Source organism: Magnolia sinica, chromosome 15 (assembly GCF_029962835.1).
Source record: "Magnolia sinica isolate HGM2019 chromosome 15, MsV1, whole genome shotgun sequence".
Taxonomy (NCBI): domain Eukaryota; kingdom Viridiplantae; phylum Streptophyta; class Magnoliopsida; order Magnoliales; family Magnoliaceae; genus Magnolia; species Magnolia sinica.
The window spans coordinates 60,494,318-60,507,773 of NC_080587.1; positions in this window are offsets into that span (position 1 = coordinate 60,494,318).

A 13,456-nucleotide genomic window follows, 5' to 3' on the forward strand; every position below is an offset into this window, starting at 1 on the left:
ATTCGGTCTTAAATTGTCTATCGCAACCCACCTATAAATCGTGCCACCTTCTGCGACTCAGATTCTGACAAATCGTTTCATGTTGTCAACCGCTGGAATTCTTCAATATAATTTATGACGATTCGATTTCTTTGTCAGCAATTCTAGTATTGCTGGAATAATATCTGTTCATAATCACTGGGGAGGAATTGTAATCGAAGAAGACGTCTCATCCGTGGCCATGATGAGATGGATGCCTTGTTCTGGCGGGCTTGTGAGATTTGTAATACTCCCACCATGCAGAAGCACCAGATTTTAATTTAAACGCTACCAATTTTATCTTTTTATGATCTGACACGTCCATTTAATCAAAATATCTCTCTACTTCGGCTAGCCAATCGAGGAAATCTTTTATGTGTAATAAACCATTAAAACTAGGAAGTTCAGCCTTACAACGATAGTCTCTTTCAGCACGATCTAAATGATCGCCTCGATGGATTGGTAGTCGGGCAAAACCTTTATTAAGGTCATCATCGCTAGAACCTGAATCATCTGGTGTAGCTCTACAGTTTTCCACTGGTAGTGCTTTATAGAAATCGGGTTTGTATTGTACAGCAACCACAGGTGGTGGAGCAACCATACGTGGCGGAACAACGCTTAGGGCTCAAGGCAGAAGTAACGCATCCGCAAGACGGTCAAAGGTTGCCTGCAGCTCTTATATGATCAACTGACTCTCTCGGTGGAAAGCTTTCATTCTTTCCGCAAGATCATGAATCCATGGATCACCATCCATATGATTTTGACCCATACCTTCGTTGTTTGCCATCGACCTGAGGGGATTCCTCGCTCTAATACCAATTGACGCAGAGATGAATGTGATGAGGTTGAGCTACTGTCTCCTTCAAGGGGACAACTATTCCGAATCCACAAAACTTTTCTAGACTCCTCACAGAGGCTTCTCGAATCCACGAGAAAGAAAGCAAGCAAATTAGAAAATAAATTTTATAAAATTCGAAATTGATTAATGAATGAAATAAATGAGTTCACGACCTTTTAAATAGGGATACCAAACAATGGGAGAGAAATCATAAGCAAACTACAACTAAAACTCTTAGAATTTGCAACTTACTATAAATAGTAAACTTTTATTTATAGATGGTCGTGATGTTACTAGTGCGCAAGGTTTTTTGGCAAAAAATAGTAAGTGTCCTATTTGGCTCACCAAGCTGTTCTCCTAATTTTTCTAAGCTCTTTTCGCGTTGGGCACAACTCCTAAAGCCCAATGGATGAAGAGTTATAATCAAACTAAAACTTACTATTTATAGTAAAAACGGAATTAAAATAAGGAAATGACCGTCGATCCAGAGATATTTCGCAAATCCGGTTTGCACAACCCGGACAGGGTTGGTTCGCTAAAGTAGCTCATTCTACCCCAAAATCATACATTTTACGCCCGATAACTCATTCCGGATTGTGAGATATGCCCAATCTAAGGTCCAACAATCCGAATCACTTCTGTCATTGACCAGGCTTTTTTTGATCCATCTTGGCCATGAAACTGTTCGCGACCTGCTCTACATCATGGATGAGGCTGATTTTTGAAGTCGATACCTAAAATGGGTGGCACACAAACATCATAGTGGCTCGGTAATCCCTTGATCGCACGTAGGACCGAGAACCTAAAATCTTAGATACACTATCATATCTTCCCATCTCCCTGACACACTGCCCACGCTTCCCACATCTCTCTTCCATCCCGCTCCTCCCAGCATTCTTTTACCACCAACCACGCTTTCACCCTCTCACTCCATCCCAACAGCAATTGCAGCGGCGGACTCCTTGCGGCCCACGTTTACATATCAGATTACATGTTTTGTGAAAGGGGGGGAGGGGGGCACATTTTTGTGTTTTCTTTCTAATATATGATTTCGGTCATGGGCTTGGCCCATATAAACTTTATAGGTCGGACTGAGGCTAAACTTTTTTCAGCCATTACAAGCCCAAGTTAGATTTGGACTTAGTTTTAAATTTTAATAATGCTGGCCGCATGCTGATGCCCCTGTCCGTAACTACAACAAAGCCACGAGAATCTTGGAAACAAACCCGGATTGGGTACTTCCTCTACCAGAACCTAACTTGAGATGGACGATCCTAGAGGGGGCTCTGTGGAGCGCCATGATGTATGTGTTTTACCCATGCTATTCATTTTGACATATCATTTTAGGTAATGAGTCTGAAAATGAGGTACATTGAAAGGCTCGTGCAAACCACACTACGGGAAACAGGGGAACGGATTGGCTATTCCCCCTGACACCAGCCAATGGCTGATGGTTGGTGCTCTGTGGGGCCCACCATGATGTATGTGTTTCATCCATGCTGTCCATATATTTTTAAAGATCATTTTACACTGTGATACAAAAAATAAGATATATCATAATCTCAATTGGACCACATTACAGGAAACAGTGTTGAATGAAAAACATTTTGGGGGCCATAAAAGTTTTGGATCAATCTGATTTTTGTTTTTTCCCTTCATCTGGGCTTGTATGACCTAATCAACAGATTGGATGTCAAACAAACCAGTACAGTGGGCCTTAGGAGGATTTTAATGGTGGATATCCAATCACTATTGTTTTCATATGGTGTGGTCCACCTGAGATTATATACCTCTAATTTTTGGTATCAAGCCTTAAAATGATCTTTAAAAATGGATTAACGGAATGGATGAAACACATACATCATGGTGGGTCCCACAGAGCACCGACCACCAGCCCGAGGCTAGTGTCAGGGGGAGTAGCCAATCCATTTCCGGGAAACAGCGGGGATTTAATGCCTAATATTGAATTTAGACCGTTCTTCTGTTAGGAGAGTTCATGGATTTGAATGTATGCTAAAAATTACAGTGATCAAACAAGCATGACCATCCATTTAATATGAATACTAAAGATTGAATATTAACCATTCATCCAGCATTCATTTTCAAGGCCACTGATCAGATGAAGACGGAATCAAATCTTGATTTTAAATGTTCACAGATTCAACCAAACCACCAACGTATTACAGGGATGACGCCAATTTCCTACCACAATTGGTTCAGGGAGACCGTGCAGCTAAAAAACTGTGGAGGGCCACCATGATGTTCGTGTGGCATTCACTCCACTCATCAGTTTCTCAGAAACATATTAGTATGTGAGGGCCAAAAATTAGAGGGCACATATTGTGGATAGATCCAACGTCATTAAAATAGCACAGTGGCCCCACATGTCGATTTGCACAATAAGCTCGCATGACAAACATTTGTATTGGTTTAACTCTTTCCTTTGAGCACAGCTGGACTCCTCACCGTTATTCCATGAGCCATGCATGGAAATTTTAAGCCTTTTAAATAATAATAAAAAAAAAAAAAAAAAAAACCTCACTGTCATTCATCTAAGGTAAATTCACATGGTGATGGACATTCCAACAACCTCAGGAAAAAAGGATATGAGAGAAGCCTGTCATAAGGAAGTTGACGAAAGAAGGTAAAAAAAAAAAAAAAACCAAAAGAAAACAAACTGGGACCACAAGCCCTGAGCACCAGCCCGGATCACTGAACGACACCCTCAGAAATTTTAAGCCTTAACCCATATCCAATGACTATAATCCTAGCATTCCGTATAGCAATATGAAGTGACATAATAGTAGGGGTGGCAATCGGCTAAATTTTAGCCTGGCCAAGTTAGACCTGGGTCTAGCCCCGGTGGTAAACTTATAAGAGTTTCAACTCTAGGTCAAGGGTTCAACTAGGTGAAATCCCACTGCGGTGTGAGTGTGTGCGTGTGTGCATGTGGAAAAAAAATATAAAATTAGACCTGGGGTAAGCCCAACACTTAAGACCAAGGCCAAAGCCCAGCATGAGCCTAGCACAGCAGACCAAGCCCAAACCTTTTAAAAAAATGGTTGGCCTGGCCAAATCCGAACCAACCTGGCTTGAAAATTAATATAACTTCTATTTCCCACTTTAATGTTCCTAAGTTATCCTTGCATCAAGTGGCCCACATGTACAAAGAAATAGAAATTTTAGAGAAACGAATCAACCATCCACGTTGAGCTGCATGGGTTCGACTACATTTCAACATCGAGGTCATGGGTTTAAGTGACCATTGGGAGGTGTGTGTGTGTGAAATCAAAAATGGTTGAGCTAAGTGAACCTGACCTAAGTGTCACCCTGGACCGTGATGGGCCAAAACAAAAAGGCCCAAACCCAAACCATGATGATTGTGCACGCAAAAGGCCTGATTTTGGCAAGATTAGCTTTTCGTTTGACATGCTGATTCATGCATGGTATTGACAAAACTGCCATTGAAACCTTAAATAGGCCGGGCTGCTGGGTTAGGCTTGGGCTGACAGGTTCTTTGATGCAGAAAAGAGCTTGGCCCGATAATAAACATAAATAAATTTTAGGCCCAGATCCAGCCCTCAGGGTTAATATTTCAGCCCAGCTTGGCCTGAAGCTGGCCAAACCCAAAAGCCCAGGTTATGGAATACTGATATTTTGTGTAGTGCTTTTATCCCAACGAGGCAAATAAGATGAATGGATTCGATCTCATATGAATATCATTGTGGGCCCTACACAAAACTAATGGTTGGTATCCCATCCCAACTATTTCCTATGGTGTGGGCCACCTGAGTACTGGATCATCACGATTTTTGCCTTCCAGGAATAATTTGAACCGGCGCACCTGACGAATGAGAGGATCTTAAGAAAGTTCCACCCATGTGGCTCTCAGTTAGTTGCGAGTAACCGAAGTCAAAGGACAGATTAAAATGCTGTGCAGAGATGCTCTACATTCATCATGTGTCCCATGTATGTTGTCTGGATCAAAAATGAAACTTTCACCTTCATTTCGGACTATTGTGTACAAGAAAAGGGATGATTAAAAGTAGTCAACCAACAATCCAAATTCAACATGTACACATGACCCCACCTAATGAGAAGATTGCCTAACTCTTATGCACCTGGGCATATCATGGTGGGGCCCTCCCGATGAATGGGTCGGATTCTGCCTAGCATTCCTTTTTAGTGCATTTATTTGTGCACTTTGTTTGTCAACCACGTACGTCGATGTGTCAGGGAATTGGTTGAACTCTTGGAAGTTGAAAACCAAACACGCATGAAGACTATAGCATCAAGGAGTAAAGAATATTTATATGAAGTGTCATGGTAACTCTAACCCTTATACAAAAACAACCCTTAGCCTCTAGATAATCATAGCCTAATAGGTAAACATTTGATTGATCATCTATTAGCCTTAAGAGTTCTAATTGAATATACTTAAATAAGCTTTAGATGTCTCAAGCTGCTGTGAAACAAACTGCTTAAACAATGCATCATTAATGATCAGGCTCAAGCGATCGAACTTGGACAAAACTGTATAGTAAGCTTTTTGGGTAAAACTGAATTCCATTCGATCAATTAACAGCCCTCGGTTGATCGATCAAGGGCAGCCCAAATCGTTTAACAAGCTTTTCTAGATATAAGATAGATCTAGTCAATCGATCGATAACTCAGTCGATTGATCAACTGAATCGAAATCTACCTGTTTTTTTACTATTGGAGCTCAAACTCTTTATATAAGGCATTCAGTTCTTAGGCATTTTAATAGTTTTTTTTTTTGCAATAAAAGGCTAAATGTTTTTCCATTCAAACCACACATTCTAGACCTTTAATCTCATGAGTTCCAAGTTGTCTTCAATGAAATTTTCACTCTAACGATGATTGCAATCTCCACCTTGAAGATGATCTTGAACTCCACCATTTTTTAAAGTTTAGACCCAAACTTCTTCACAAATCCTTTATCTAAATCCTTTAGAAGACTTATTTAGTTGAATCTCCTAGGATTATAACTTTCCCATGTGTTATAGTAGATTCAACCAACCTCCCATTACCTTGGTTGCCTCAATGGAGCATCGCATGCAAGGTATTTAATCTTAGAGTTGAAACATTAGCAAGCATCGACATTAATGATCGAAAGAGCATAAGGGAATCAAATTCAAGCATGGGAGAGCTTTAAAGAAGCAACCCAAGAATGTGCATCAATGAGGCTAAATCCGATAAGTAAGTTATCTAGTATGAGTCCATCTACTCCTTTTCCTTGTGTAAGATTGAGGGTAAGAGTTTGTAACCCAAATTAGATAAGTTCTTGTGAAGGAGCTAGACTCCTGTGTATGACCGAATTCACCAGACATGGGTAAGTACGTGTTAGTTCAATGGGAGCATCTAGCAGTAGTAAATGTAGGTCATTTGATTAGGACCGAGATTGTTGGTTAGCTGATAGAAAACCAACTAAAGTTTTTTGCGGGAGCCTCCGGCGGGAGTGGATGTTAAGTTCTTATATATGACTTAAGTCCTTATGTGGGATTATAAAGGTTAAAAGTGAACTTATTGAAAAACCCCTAATAGTAAATACCGGTATACTCAAGAGAGTGTGTCTGCTGGGAGCAGAGTATGGAAATTGAACCACTATACGGTCTTGTGTTTTGGATTGTGAATTACATACATGTTTAATTCATGCTTATGTGTTTGATTAGTTAAATCATTTGAATGCTTGAATTGGATTGTATGCTGGGCACTTAACTTATAAAGCACACAAAGCACATGATCGATTATAGACTAGTTGCTTCATTGACATATCTATTGTAATATATGTGATTGGACCCAATTTAGCTTAGAAGCCTTAATGCTAATTTTCTTACTTAGTTTAAATTGATATATTAGTTTAAGTAAGCAATTGAGTTTGAATTAACATAATTTTTAATTGATCCTATTCACCCTTCCTATGACATAGTCATTCATTCCTTAGCTCCGTCAAGCTTCCACACACATAGCTCACCGGCCTACTACCCTGCTTAATTTCAATTGCCATAAAAGTGGGTTTCTCATGAAAGGCTTAACCGCTTAGACTGAAATCTGTAGGAGCTTAAAAATGATATCTACCCAAAAGGGGTGTGTCATCATACGACCACTTTATTTTGATGGGTCTAACTACGCCTAATGGAATACTAAGATGAGGGTCTCTCTAACATCCATTGACTCAATAATTTGGATAATTATCAAACAAGGATGGAGTATGCTTGTAAAATAAGTCGTGGTTAATGGTAGAACCATTAGCTAGCGCTCCTAAAGATAAATCCAAATGGAGCATTGATAAAGAGCTTGGTATACTTATGATGTCAAAGCTCTCAATATTATTTACTGTACGATTTTTCCTGATGAATTTAAATGTATTTCTACTTGTGAAACAGGGAATGAAGCATGAGACACATTTGCGACCACCTATGCGGGAACTAGCACAGTAAAGAAATAAAAGCCTCAGTTCTTAATGACCCAATTTGAAAATATAAGAATAGAAGAGTTTGAAACTTTCATGGAGTTCTATTTTAAATTGGACGATATTTGTAACTCCATGTGGGGCTTATAAGAGAAAATTTCAGATGGCCATATATCTAAAAAAATACTTAGGTTCCTCTCTCGGAAAGATTTAGCTCAAAAGTCACCTCTATTAAAGAGTGTAAGAATATATATAACATAAAAGTAGAAAACCTCTTAGGCTCCTTAGAAACCTATGAACTACACTTTAAGCCCCCTTTAGCATGAAAAAACTAGTCGTCCTTAAAACATCTCATAAGCATTCGCATATGCATAAAATTGTTGAATTGAAAAATGATTGTAATGATGAGGATGGGGAAAAGGAATTCGAAAGAAAATTTAAGAAATTTCTCAAGCTTAATAGATGGAAGAATTATGACAAGGACCGATCGGTTGATAAGCATAAAGGTGAAACCGTTAAACGATCTAAGAAAGTATAATGACACAACTGTGAGGGTTATGAATATATTTCCAACGATTGTGCCATCAAATTAAGATCCAAAGTCAAGGTTATAGAGGAAAAATGAGATAATACAAATGAATCTGAATTTGATTAAGGACACTCCTCTAGTGATGAAGGTCTTAGCCACTTACATGTCTTAAAGGCCCTCACCACAGTTTCCTTCCTTATAGAATTAGGAGATCATAACACCTTAGATAGGTGACCCTAGAAGGTCCCTATGAGTTTAATTGTTAAATAATATGATTAAGCCTCACTTATTTAGCTCAATAGTTAAATATGAGGATTTCAACCTCACTTATGAGCTTAATTGGAAGATCAAAGGATTCTAGCCTTAGTGTGAAATTATAGTTAAATTTAAGAATTTTAGCTTCATTTTTGTGCCCAATGGTTAAATTAGAGGATTCTAACATCATGTGTGAGCTTATAGTAAAATATAAATATTTTAGCCTCATTTTGTGCTTCATAGCTAAATTTAAGGATTAAGCATCATTCATCTTGATAGTTCAAGCTTTAAAGATTTTTAATTTTGGTATCATGTGTTTTTAGCTTAGACTATCATTGGTCATTCCTATTTCGATTGGTATATCTCTTAAATGACCATAATAAGCACACTCCATGTATTTAATATGCATATGTGTCTTCTAATCCATTGTTAACATGTGCTTAAAGTAACACGTATGACTTATAGAGTTTCTTTTCATTTTATATTTTTATTGGTATATTTATTAAATTAACTGTTTGTCAAATAATGATAAAATGGGGAGAAACGTCAAGTCCCACCAAAATAAGCTAAATTCTATTTTGCAGGATTTATTTATTATTACAAGAATTGATAACGATAGGGAAAGCAATTATGGAGGAGCATTGTAAGTTTACATGTCTTTCTTGTATCTAACTATAAATCATTATAATTTGATATATAATATTTTGTGTTTTTTAGGATGTCATTGGTATGGACCATGATATGGTATAGGTTAGATTTTTATCACGTAAAATGGAGAGATTGTTAGTATACTAATTTGTGCACTTTGTTTGTCAATCACGTGCATCGGTGTGTTAGGGAGTCGGTTGAGTCCTTGAAAACTGAAAACCGAAGACACGTGAAGACTAAAGCATTAAGGATCAAAGAATATGTATATGAGATGTCCCGGTGATCCTAACTATTGACCCAAAATAACCCTTTATCCTCTAGATGATCATAACCTAATAAGTAAACATTTGATTGATTATTCATTAGCCTTAGGAGCTCCAATTGAATATGCTTAGTTAGGCTTTAGAGGTCTCGAGCTGTTGTGAAACAAACTGTCAAAACAACAGCCATTAAGCGGTCATCAATCGATATCGATTGATTGGGCTCGAGCGATCGAACTTGGACAAAACTGTCCACCAAGATTTTCAGGTAAAAATGAATTTCATTTGATTAATCGAAGGCAACACAAATCATTCAACCAACTTTTCTGGATATAAGTTGGATTTGGTTAATCTATTGACAGCTCAGTCGATTGATTAACAAAACCAAAATTTGTTCATTTTTTTACCATTGGAGCTCAAACTCTTTATATAGGACATTCAATTCTTAGGCATTTAGATGAGTTTTTGGTGCAATAAAAGGTAATGTATTTTTCCACTCAAACCACACATCCTAAACCTCTAATCCCATAAGTTCCAAGTCATCTTCCTTAATATTTTCACTCTAATGAGTATTACAATCTTCATCTTGAAGATAATCTTGAACTCTACCACTTTATAGAGTTTAGACCCAAACATCTTCGCAAATCCTTTATCTAAACCTCTATAAGACCCATGTAGGTGAATTCTCTAGGATTAGAACTTTTCCATGTGTTTTAGGAGATTCAACCAACCTCTCATTACCCATGTCACCTCAATAGAGTATCGAATGCAAGGTGTTTAATCTTAAAGTTAAAACACTGGCAAGCATCGACATCAACAATCGGAGGAGTAAAATAGTATCGAATTCAAGCATATGAGAGCTTTGTAGAAGCAACCCGAGAAAGCGCATCAACGATGCTCAATCTGACAAGTAAGTTGTCAAGTGTGAGTCCATCTACACATTTTCGTTGTGTATGATTGAGGGTAAGAGTTTATAACCCAATTTCGATAGGTTCTTATGTAGGACCTACGCGCTTGTATAAGGTCAAATTCACCGAACACAGGTGTGTAGGTGTTATTAGTTTATGTGGGAGCATCCTGCGGGAGTAAACGTAGATCCTTGGATTGTGATTGATGTTGTTGGTTAACTGATAGAAAACCAACTAAAATTTTTTGTGAGAGCCTCCATCGGAAGTATACGTTAGGTTCTTATGTAAGACATAGGTATATGTATAGGATTGTAAAGATTAGAGGTGAACCTATTGAAAAACTTTTGATAGTAAATACTCTTACATTGGATTGGATTGTATGTTAAATACTTAACTTGTAAAGCACACACAAGCACACTATCGAATATAGACTAGCTGCTTCACTGGCATATTTATTGTAGTCTATGTAATTGAACTCACTTTGGCTTAGAAGTTTTATGGTTGATTACCTTACTTAGTTTAAATTGGCATATTAGTTTAAGTAAACAATTGAGTTTGAATTGACATAAGTTTTAATTGGTCTTATTCACCCCGCCCCCTCTAAGACATAGTCATTCATTCCTTAGCTTTGACAATCTTCCGCACGTATAGCTCATGGGCTCATCACCTCACGTAATTTCAGTCTTAACCCATATTCTATGGCCACAAATTTGGTGAGGGCGGGGTAATAGCTTAGTGGGTTATGCCCCCACCTTGATGTATGCGTATGTCATTCCATCCATTTTTCTAATGAACCCTACAAAATAAAATAAGAGAAACAATGTTAGTGAAATTCAGAGAAAAGCCTAATTTAAAACTACAAAAACTAAAACCCTAGGTCAAACTAAAAAAATACAACCTTAATTTAAAGCTGGCGTATTCTCAGTGCAATTCCCCAACAACAGAGCAAAAAACTTTATCGAACCTAAGGTTTGACAACCCCAAGTGCAAGGTTTTGATGCAATAATAAATCGGTGAGACCAAAGTTGATCCACAGGGAATTGATGAAAACGCAATTAGAACTAATTTAAGTTGTTTGAGTTTTTAATCTAGCGAGGTATAAATAGTTTAGAACAATTAATACAAATGATTAAGGATCCGAGAATCCACTTATCTCAATTATAATATCTAATTCATTAATTAAACTCTCATAACTCAGTTTGAATTAAAATTTTATCATATCCAATTAGATAATAATTATATTGGACTAGTCATAAACACCAATCAAAACATGAATTTAATTAAACGATTCTCTCATGAAACATTTGAATCTCAATCGCAGGGAATTTGGTCATCTATTGCACCCAAGGTATATAATAGATTAAGAAATTATACAAATTGATTTATTCTATAATAAAGTCAAGCAATTGCTCAATCAAAACATCCGATGTAATTGTAGTTCATAACGAATCAAATGAATAAACAACTCAAAGACTTTTACAGAGTAAATTCAAACCAATTCAATATAATATCATCATTCAAAATATTGTTGTTGAATCAAATAAACAAATATTGTTATAAAATAAATATTGAATTAACATACCATAGGTGGGATCGAAGAATCTGTTATTTCTGTTACTTGACTGTGTGATTTTTTTTATAATTTTCTATCTTTAGTACTTGGTTTTCTTAGATCTTTGGCACCTGAAATCTTAATCTTATAGTCTTCAATCATTCAATTCTTCATTGCCTTTGAGTTTGATATTTTTTTAAGCTTTAAATTATTCATTTAGGCACGTATTTAACTTTATATTAAAAATTATCTTCCATGTAGAAAACATATCTTATCATATCAATTTAATACCTAAATGTAGCCGAAACTAGTGCAATTGAGGGGACAAATATGTAATATTTAGACTTGATCAAACGACACATAAATTGGTGGATTAACCTTGTGATTATTAAGTTTAAGATATTTTACTTAAACGCATGCTAACTAAGGGCTAAATAGGTCTACTTGAACTAGGTTGATGATGCTTGTATGTGGGAAAATACACCTATTTGACTTATGTGATGTACAACAGATTGTGTGTATAAAAACCTGTGTTCAAGTGCACTCTCAAAGAAACATTAGACTGATGAAATGTGCATAAATATTGAGCACATGCAGACTATTGTTTAGGTATACTCATGTCACATTTGACTAATGCAATATATACCAGTATGGTGTGCAAATAATCTTGTTCAAATACTCTAATGAAATTCTTTATAGCACATCAATAGACCTTGTGTTTAAGAGGTTTGGCACAGCATGAAAAATTCTTATAGTTGATATAATATACAAATATAAACATTTACATACCTTGAATCATGATATTGTAAATTATGAGAGGACTCATGTTATAAACTCTGAATATATGCTCGTTAACTTTAATAAATAGTGATTTTAGAATTATATGATAAATCTTGGTAGTTGATCTAATGTATGGATATGGATATTCACAGACACTAGATTGTGATATTGTGAATTGTGAGTGAATTCGTATTATAAACTCTGAATACGTTGTATCTAGATTTCGATAAATGTTGATTTTAGCACTATATGCATATTTGTCATATATTGAATATATTTCAACCGTTACATCATAATGACTCATACACGAGCTTTTGGAGCACCATTGGGGGTGGTTGGATACTTGAGGACCTTGTGATTGGTCGTAGTTATTGGATATTTGGGATATTGTGATTGTTGTGGTTATTGAATACATGGGACCTTACATTTGGTCGTAGTTATTAGATACATGAGATCTTGCGTTTGGTCGTAATTACTATACTTAGTGTCAGGTTCTTCGCTGTCAAGTCTTAACCTAAATAAGCATTCTAATTGTGAAATAATCTCTACTATCGAGGATGGGTAGAGAAGAGGTATGACGAGCTTACATAATGTCGAACCGAGTTGGGTTGACATGATTGTAGAGCAGGATCTCTAATTGTCGAGGACGGCTAATGTGATATACAAATGTGCCCCTTCATCGTCAAGTTAAGTAAGATGATGTGCATTGATTTGCTTTGAGAAGCCCTATTGTTAAGAACGGGTGGTGTATGGGGTACTCATCCTCGGGTCCGAATAGGGTGCCTTACTGCTGAGGACAGGTGGAAATGGATTTAAAGCAGAGAGATTTCATGAGAGTGCATGACTCTGTCATTTGTTTTTATTGGTAGTGTATGATTACCATGGGGTGAATACATTGAAAGTGGCTTTCATGTGGATTATATTCACACTTGCATTGCATCCATGACCCTACTTTGTTGATTATAATATCTTGATACCTGTGGTTACGCACTTATACATTTTGATTATTATACCCATTGGACTTTTAAAGCTCATTTGAGTTGTTATTTAACTTTTAGGGAGCACTAGCCAGCCGAGGTAGCTGAGTGAGAATAAAATTTCCATTTTATTTGGCTTAGTCTTTCTTTTAAAAATGTAATGATATAATTAAAATAGATATATATTTTGAGAATGATGTAATATTACGTTTTAGGTTATTCTTTTTGTGACTAATGTTGTATGTCATGATTAAGGAA